General features: G+C 44.6%; 1 long non-coding RNA gene across 1 annotated transcript in view; it reads left to right on the top strand.

The window, feature by feature from the left end:
• LOC110307587 overlaps positions 1–5,897 on the top strand; it is a 7,167-nt gene extending 1,270 nt beyond the window's left edge. The window contains exons 2-4 of the long non-coding RNA XR_002379432.1: positions 708–812; positions 4,647–4,746; positions 5,676–5,897. This is a non-coding gene — a long non-coding RNA (uncharacterized LOC110307587). The remainder of the gene's footprint in view (positions 1–707; positions 813–4,646; positions 4,747–5,675) is intronic.
• Positions 5,898–9,134: the final 3,237 nt, after the last annotated feature.

Here is a 9,134-nt window from a genome sequence, read left to right as displayed (position 1 = left end):
GGGGAGGGGAGGGGAGGGGAGGGGACAGCAGGCATTCAGCACAGAGCAGGGTGCAGGGCAGACACAATCCGGAGCTGGGGTTTCTGGGAAGCCTTCTCTACAAAAGGCAGGCTGCTGTGGAGGTTGCCTGGCTTGGGCACAGCCCATTGCCCCCCTTTGGAAGGAGCAAAAGGGCAAGGGGAGACCCTTTGTGGGCTTCCAGGGCTCAGGCTGCTTCTTTTCCCTCTTGCTGGATGCTATCCTGCAGCCTGTCTTCTATAGAGGCCTGGCCTCACCCATTGTCAGCGCCCTGCAGGAGGGCAGCAGCCAAGAGGCTCTCAATAACTTTAACTTTCAAAAAGTGGGAAAAAAAGAGCAGCAGGAAGGGCCAGAGAAGAGGGCAGAAGGAAAAGGTTTAAGACAATCTGTGGCAAGAAGCAAAGCTGGCAGACCAGTCGTGGGGTGATGGGAGGAGGGGGAAGACAAAACTTTCCCTTTAAGAAGAAAAAGAAAGGAAAGAATGGAAAGGGGCTTTTAATCTTTAGTGAACTTATGAGAATGAGTAGGAAAAGCAAAGAACTAAGAAAAGGCAACTGTCACCTAAGAGTACCATCAGCTAAAGGCACCCTAGACCTGCCACCCTCCTTTCCTCTGTTGCCTCCACATCCCTGATTCCACAGGCCCAGGTGAGCACTCCACATCTCTTATTTCACATTTGAAGCCTGCAGGTGACCTGGGGTGGTCCCTGAGAGACAGACTGCGGGGAAACTGAGGCAAGCAGTTTCTGGAACCAGAGCTGGAAGTGGAGAAGCCTGAGCAGGTGCACCACGAAGGTGAGGCACACATCTTTCATGCACACAGACCACTAACTCACTAGCACAGGATCCAAGCTCATGGAGGGGGTAGGCCTGATGGAGAATGGTACAGGTGGTGCTGGTAAAAAGTCTGTTGCAGTCACCTTGGCTTTGTCAGAATGCATGGCTCACTGTATAGAACTGCCATATGCCTCCAACCAGCCTGCCAACCAGATCTGAAAGTCTGTCCTTCCAAGTAGTATGCAAAGGCTCAAACCACAACAGTTCATGGCTCAGCTCCTTCCATCAAGACGTGTAGTACTCAAGACCACAGACCACCCTCGACGCTGACTCCAGACACCAGAGATGGATGGCCAGGACAAGTGGGACAATGGTTTGAACTGAGCTGCAGAACCTGAGCCCCAAAGTTTCTCTGGACGGGTTCCTCAGTACCCCAGCCCCTGAGAGGAGGGGTAATTGATTTCATCACATTTGAAAATAGGAATCAAGACATTTCTTTTCTATCTTAGGCCTCTGTGGCGCGCTGGTCACAGAAGACAATCCTCTAGTAAATCAGTCATTCATTTATCATTGTAACAAAATGCCTGACAGTCTCACTTTGGCCTACAACTGGAAGATACAGTCCAGCACTGAAGGAAGACATGGTAGAGGGAATACGAGGTGTGGGGCAGAGGGCTGATCACATTGTATCAGAAAGTGTGGCGTCAGGAAGAGGGCAGGCAGAGACAGAGACAGAGACAGAGAGAGAAATGCTAGTGACCAGCTCTTATTTTCCATCATCTTAGAGAGGGTTGGTTCCTCTGAGGGAGCTCTTCATGAATGCACATGCAGTGGTCATTTGGGAGAAGCAAAGACCTGACTCTCAGACTTCTCTGCTTGTACTCACCATTTGGTGATTTGAAGGAGAATGGCAGCATAGACTCATATGCTTGCATACTGGTCCCCAGTTGGTGGAACTGTATGAAAAGGATTGAGAGGTGTGCTTTTGTTGGGGGAGGTTTCAAAAGAAACCTTTCCCAGTGTCCCTCTTTATGCCTCCAACTTTCAAGTCAAGATATAAGCTCTTAGATGTTCCCAATGCCATGCCTTTGCTTGAACATTATGGACTCTAACCTTCCAAATGAAGTGCTGTCTTTTATAAACTGCCTTGGTCATGGTATTTTAATCACAGCAGTAAAAAGGTAAATAAGATGCAGTGATCAGCCCTGGAATGAGGCAACAGTGGAACAAGCAGCTCTGTGGCCAATGAAGCCAAACCCTGGGAGAACTCCACCACTACTGGGTCTTGCAAAGCCATTACAGAGCCAGTACTGGTACCTAGGGATCAAAACACTGATGAATCATGTGAGACTCCGGTTACCTAGCTTTCCCCACAGCTTAATATCCATTTAGAAACATGACACGTGTCTGACATCTAAGTAAATATCTACTTGTCCTCTGATTGTCCTTCATCTATCTATCTATCTATCTATCTATCTATCTATCTATCTATCTATCTATTTCTCTATCTATAATCATCATCATAACCTATATATCTACTATCATCTATCTATCAATCATCATCTATCTACTATGTATCTATCTACTATCTATCATCTATTATGTATCTATCTTCTATCATTTATCTATCTGCCATCTATCTATCTACCTATCATCTATTATCATCTATAAATCTTACCCATCTGTCTGTCTTCTATCCCTTTATGTCACCTACCTATTTTTATGACTGTCTCTTATTTTTGTTCACTCTGTCTAATGCTAACTCTAATCTATTTATCTGACATCCATTGATTCATGCAATTTTCTTTCAACACATAAATAACTCAGTTTTCGAATGGATTAACTGTGGGGCTGTTGCCTACACTATAGACATTTTACTTTCTTCTTGATTCCAAGAATATCCCAAGCCTGTGAGTGCTTTCAGCAAGCAAGCTCAACAGTTCTAGGGGTCACATCAAACTGGCTTGGAACCCAAGAGCCAGAAGGAGTGGTCAGAAGCCCTCCGTTTCAAATGGGTCTGCTTGGTGTCAGTCTTCTCTATGTTCTTGCTCAGCAGAAGGGTCTTTCTCTGTCTGAGAAGAATATAAGTGACACCTTGCCCATTGAGCTATTTGTCCCCTAAACTTGGCTAGACAAGGAAATAGCAAGGCTTAACCATTTTCCATGACTGCAGAGGGGATCCAGTTACTAAGAATTTCCAGCAGGGATGGGCTTCGTTTTTATTCTCAGTGTGTACATCTCAAGGCCTAGACAATGATGGTCTGCGCTTCTGTCTACTAATAAGCTGTGTTCCAGCTTCAGGGTCCTTTGTGATTTTCCATCAGCAGCAGCTTTATCCCGCCTATGGTTCCACCATGAGATCCTGGTCTCCCTCTTTCTTCTCCATGACAATTGACATCCCATTTCCCCCTGCTACATTTGACCTACAGTACCAGACTACTTACAGATCTGGGTTTGGAGTGAAAGCATAAGGTTGAGTGAAAGCATAAGGTTGGAGAGCAAGGTGTTCAGCAGACCCACAAGACCCCAGGACAAGACACCTGCTGTACCAACTTCATAGTGCTGGATTCTACCTGTTCACTAGTGACACAGAGGTCTCCATGAGGACACCTCTTCTTTCCTGTCTCTATGTGCTGGGCCAGCTCAGCCTCCCTGTGATCTGCAATGGGCTTCTCTGTACTTGGCCTTGACTATGCTAACTTCTGTGTGTCACTCTCCTTATTGCACATGTGCATGTGTGCAGGTACACACAAAGTTCTGTTGCATGTATGATATTCTTCTGTGCATGAGCACACAAGCATGTGGACAGTACCTTTACAAAGACAACATCTTCTTCACAGACAGGAAAGACGTCTGGCTCTGTCCCCTGCTTCTGGCAGCCATCACTATTGATACATTAGTGCGGGTCAGCACCTTCTTAATAGTACTCCAGTTGCTGAGAAAATACCATCAACCTCTGGCAAATAGGGCCTTCCCCAAATTCAAACCTTTCTGTACGGTAAAGGAAACAGTAAGGAGAAAGTCATTGCTAAATAAACGTTATAGGAGATTTGGTGTAGAGAATAAATAAATAATTCAAAAGTAATCAGAGAATGTGTTACTGGATAAAAGGAGGAACTCATCTTCATATCATATGCTCTCTGATTTTCTCCTATAATTCCCATGGATTCTATCCAGCCACCTGCCATCTCTCCATCATGTGGCAGAGTGGTACCATCGGCCTTCATCTGGCTACTTCATAAAAAGGATCATCCAAGTCAGGCATGGGAGTGCATAGCTTAAATCTCAGCACTCAGGTGATGGGAACAGGAGGATCTCTGCATGTTCAAGTCCAGTCTGGTCTGCAGATTGAGTTTTAAGCTAGCCAGGACTACATAGTAAGAACTTGCCTTAAAAACAGTAATGAAACAAACAAACAAACAAACAAACAAACCCTAAATAAATGTTTTAAAGGAAAGAAAGAAAAAGAATCAAGAATTGTCTGGAGAGACCAGAGTTCCGCCTCAGCTGCTGTTTCTCATTTGTTGCCCACCTTGTTCTAAGACAGAGTTTCTCTCTGGCCTATATCCCATGAGTTAGCTAGTCTGGATGTCCAATGAGACCCAGTAGGGTCACCTGCCTCTTTCATTTCAGAGCTTGGATTACAAGCATATGCCACTATGCCCAGATTTTTTTGGAGGAGTGTGGCTCTTAAATTGGCTATTGGACAACCGAGTTGCTCTTGCAGTCACACAGGGTCTCCACTGAATGTTGCTGTTCTGGAAAGAATGTTTCAGGGCTGGGTCCAAACACTCACATCAAGTCATGACCTGCAAGGGTCAGGACTGAGACTCTATCCTGAACCTCTCACAGACCTGAGTGTCTCTCCTACACTGGTCAGTCATGGGCCAGCAGAGAGCAAAGAATCCAGAAGGTGAGGCAGAAGGACTACCCACTAAGATGACAGCTCAAGGTAAGCCAGGGATAACAGCCCAAGGAGCGCTTTTATCAGTGGTATTTTTGGCCAAGTGTACTTTCTGGAATTTTCTGGATGCACCTGAAGTGGGCTGAATGAATTCATCTGCCCCAAGCATTTGTAACACACATAATATACCAAAGGTCTCAAGCCAGCAGTCACTGGAAATGGATGGAAAAGGGAAAAAATAACAGATAATTCCAGAGACATGGAACACCTCACACTTTGCTTATCATGTGTGCCTCGCTGTCAGAAGGTTCCTGAGGAGAAAAGTGTGAGTGATACCTCAAAACACAGTTAGACCAGTGTAAACAAGTGTAAACCAGAAAACTGAAGAGAGGAGTCTTGGGGCCATAGGCTCCTTAGCAACTCTTTGATTTTATGTTTAAGTTGAAAATGTGCATCTGGTAATCTGTATGTGTGTCTAAAGAGCCTTCCAGTTGCATCTACAGTTTGTGGAGCAGGGGGTGGGTGGGGTGGGGAGGCAATGCCCTTCATTCACTGAAGACATTTCCCCCACCTGCACCCCCGTGTCTAGATAGATAAACAAAAATGTAATAAAGAACTAGTTTCATTATATTTTGCCTTTTTTCTTTCTTAGCAGAACTGGTGATTCTACAGACAGGCCTGCTGCATTTCAATAACATTTAGTGGATGTAATTCAAGTGTTATAAAACACTGTTTTTTTATGGGTAGAGTTCAGTAATTTTTCATCAATTGGAAAGTATATGTCCATCAACATCCTCAAATTTGAGGACATCTCCTTTCCTCTCCAGACTGATATTCCCCAAAGGCTTGGACATTTGAACACTTGACCCCCAGTGGGTAGTGTAAGCCTTGCTGGGGAAGTATATCATTTGGGGTGGCTTTTGAGAATAAAAGCCTCATGCTACCTTAAGTTTACTCTCTTCGTTTTGTGGTTACAGTTGGAGATGTGAGCTCTTAGATTCCTGCTCTAGGGATTATGCCTTGCTGCCTGCTGACCACCGACTGCTGCTGTGCCTCCCCACATGATAAATTCATCCCCCTGAAGATGTAAGCTCAAACGAACCCTTCCTTCTATCAGTAAACTCGCTTATGATATTTTATCACAGCAACAGCAGAGTAACTGCTAGCCTCCCTAATAAATGGTCTGTCATTCCTCCTTGACTTGTGTCTCTGGCTCCTGCTAATTTACTTATAAGCCTCTTCAGGTGACAGTAGAAAGAGGGATAATCATGGGAAGTGAATGTCAGGGTACAACAGAAAGTCCTTCAAGTGTGGTTGAAGTGTGAAATGTCAGCGTAAGGGTCAGCTCCCCACCACAGCAAGGGAGCCAGGAGCAACCAGCTTCCAAGCAGCGTTTTCTCTTGTAGTTCTGTTGCTATAAGTCCAAGGCCAAGATGACAACTGGGTTTCTGGTTCTGACTCTTCCTGCCTTACAGATGCCACTTTCATGGTGCGTCTTCCTATGGATGTGTTAAGAAAAAAGATAGAGACAGACACGCAATCAGAGATAAAGACAGACAAGGAGACACAGAGAGAAAAACAAAGGCACAAAGACAGAACCCATTGAGAACCCCTCCCCACAGGGACAATAAACCTATTATAAGGACCCTATTTGCTTCACTTCTCAGCTTACTTACCGCTTCAAAGCTCTGCTTGTGGCTTAACTGTCACCTCTAATGATCATATTGATGTTTAACTGGCACTGTCAAAAGCAGAGAGGAACCTCTAGTTAAGGACTAGGTCAAAGGCTGTGTTCTCTTGGGATCTGGCTTCTGAGGAATAGCAATTGGCCTCGCTTTACTCTCCAGGTCTCTTGGTCTTGCTTACATGCCACCATCCTCCATGGAATGATGCTGAATGAACTTAATCTCATCAGTTAGAGTAGTGCAAAGTTAGAGCAGTGCACAGAAACTCTGGCAGTCTCATGGGGTTCAGAGACAACTAATGCTGGACACAAGAGCAGTCTCATGGGAGGCGGAGTCAACTAATGCTGTTACACAGGAGTTTGGAACACAAAGCTGCTTTCCAAAGTCACAGTCCATTCCTTTTTTGAAAAAAAAGTGAGGTTTCCCTCTAATTCAGGTGTAGAAGGGAGTCAGAGTGTTGGACTGTATCTATATAATGGGGGAAAGAAAATTGAGATAGGTTAGTGACAATCATGCTAATGATTAAAAGAGCCTTTGGAGGGGGCACTGATATGCAGAACCACATGAAACATCTGATTCTGAGTGCCTAGGACTTCATAGGCAGCTCTAGATAGTTCTGAGACACCCTTGCCCCTTCTGCTACTATACTACACAGCCACTCACAATGACAGTGGTAAGAGCCTAGATATTTGACTACTCAAGACATGCACGAATGTGTCAGCACAAGCTCTGTTAGTGTTAGTATTTGTCTTAGTCAGGGTTTCTATTCCTGCATGAACATCATGACCAAGAAAAAAGTTGGGGAGGAAAGGGTTTATTCAGCTTACACTTTCACATTGCTGTTCATCACCAAAGGAAGTCAGGATAGGAACTCAAGCAGGTCAGGAAGCAGGAGCAGATGCAGAGGCCATGGAGGGATGCTTGCTTACCTTGGCTTGCTCAGCTTGCTTTCTTATAGAACCCAGGACTACCAGCCCAGAGATGGTATCACCCACAAGGGGCCTTTCCCCCTTGATCACTAATTGAGAAAATGCCTTACAGCTGGAAGGAGGCATTTCTTCACTTGAAGCTCCTTTCTCTGTGATAACTGCAGCTTGTGTCAAGTTGACACAAAACCAGCCAGTACAGTATTATTCACACAAAACATAAAATACAATATTGGATCTATAGAACTGACTTGTCGTGATATTTATTGTGAGTCTTCAACTGTTCTACATAAAAGCTTTGCTATACATACTATATATGTCATCACATTGTCTAAGCAGTTAAAAGCTCTTGGTGATCTTCCAGAAGACCCAAGTTCAGTTTCCAGCAATCAGCAGATGAAAACTGCCTGTAACTGCAGCGGCAGAGGATCTGATGCCCTCTTCAGGCCTCCATGGCACCTGAGACACACATCACATGTGTGCGTGTATACACACACACACACACAAATATGAAACAGATAGGTAGATAGAGGGATAGATGATAGATAGGTAGATAGAGAGATAGATAATAGACAGGTAGATAAAATTATATGATACATATATAAGCGTGTAACCTAATGGGAACTCAAGAATATTATTCACATAGAAAGGGAAGAGAATGTTTCAGTCATTGTCATGCAGGAACTAGAAAATCAAATAGAGAGCAGAAGAGACAATGGGTGGTGAGGTGGCAAAACAATTCTGTGATTTTGATGGTGGGGACACAAAATGCTCATGATGCTTTACAGACACTTGACAGAATATTCTAAAATCAGTCATCACTAACACCTTGTTATTCCTACCCAAAGGAGAAGTGACATGTGTGTGCCTATCCAATGCTTGCTCAAGAACAACTGTGGCAACACTCTCCACAACTGCCTCAAACTAGAGAGAACCTCTATGTTTCTCCATTGGAACAGATACACTATGGTGACCCTATGCCATGTAATTCTTCTTGGCAGGGAATGAGAAGGAGCTACTGGGCTCCCTGACACCATGAATCTCAAAACTTCTCTAAATGAAAGGAGACTAACAGAGAGGGCCCACACTGAGTAATTGAATTTATATAAAGTTCTAAAAGCAGCAAAATACAGCCATGAAGAGTAGATTCGTGTTCTCCAGAGCCAGGTCTTGGGAGAAGAGTTATTTCAAAATGGCATCCAGAAGCTTCTCGCAATGACGGAGAATGTTTCAGTCATTGTTATGCAGGAACTAGAAAATCAAATTGAGAGCAGAAGAGACAATGGGTGGTGAGGTGGCAAAACAATTCTGTGATTTTGATGGTGGTGATTTTGATTCTGGATTTATGATGGAGCATAGCGGGGATAACAGACTCCAAAGTAGTGGAAGGGTTCTGAGGAAAAGGGGGGATTCTGCTTGATGGGAGGGGTTCTAGATCATGGGGGTTCCTGGATGATGAAGAGGTTCAGTGTTGCCTGGGTGATGGCCATTGGACATTATGTCATCAGATCCTCTCTCAAGTACATCCCACTGCAGTTTCATTGCTCATCAGTATTCTATCCACAATAACTGTGTGGAGTGACAACTGGGCTGGAAAGGAGAGAATGGAGATAAAACTGTGGAGGTTCAGAGGTGGCTTCCTTTGTGGGCCTTTGATACCTGGTCACACCAGACACGAGACACCATTTGATCAGAGGCTCCACAGCCTGGCTTAGAAACAAACCCTTGGGTGGGTTCACCCAGGGTATGATTCAGCTCATGCCCCTCACAGTATCCTGAGGGTTCTTTTCTTGGTAAGGAGTTGAGATGTTGCCTGTTGACCTTT

The sequence above is a fragment of the Mus caroli genome, chromosome 13, assembly GCF_900094665.2.
Source record: "Mus caroli chromosome 13, CAROLI_EIJ_v1.1, whole genome shotgun sequence".
NCBI classification, from domain to species: Eukaryota; Metazoa; Chordata; class Mammalia; order Rodentia; family Muridae; genus Mus; species Mus caroli.
The sequence above is the reverse complement of the archived record's forward strand: the minus strand, read 5'-3'. Positions and strand labels throughout refer to the sequence as shown.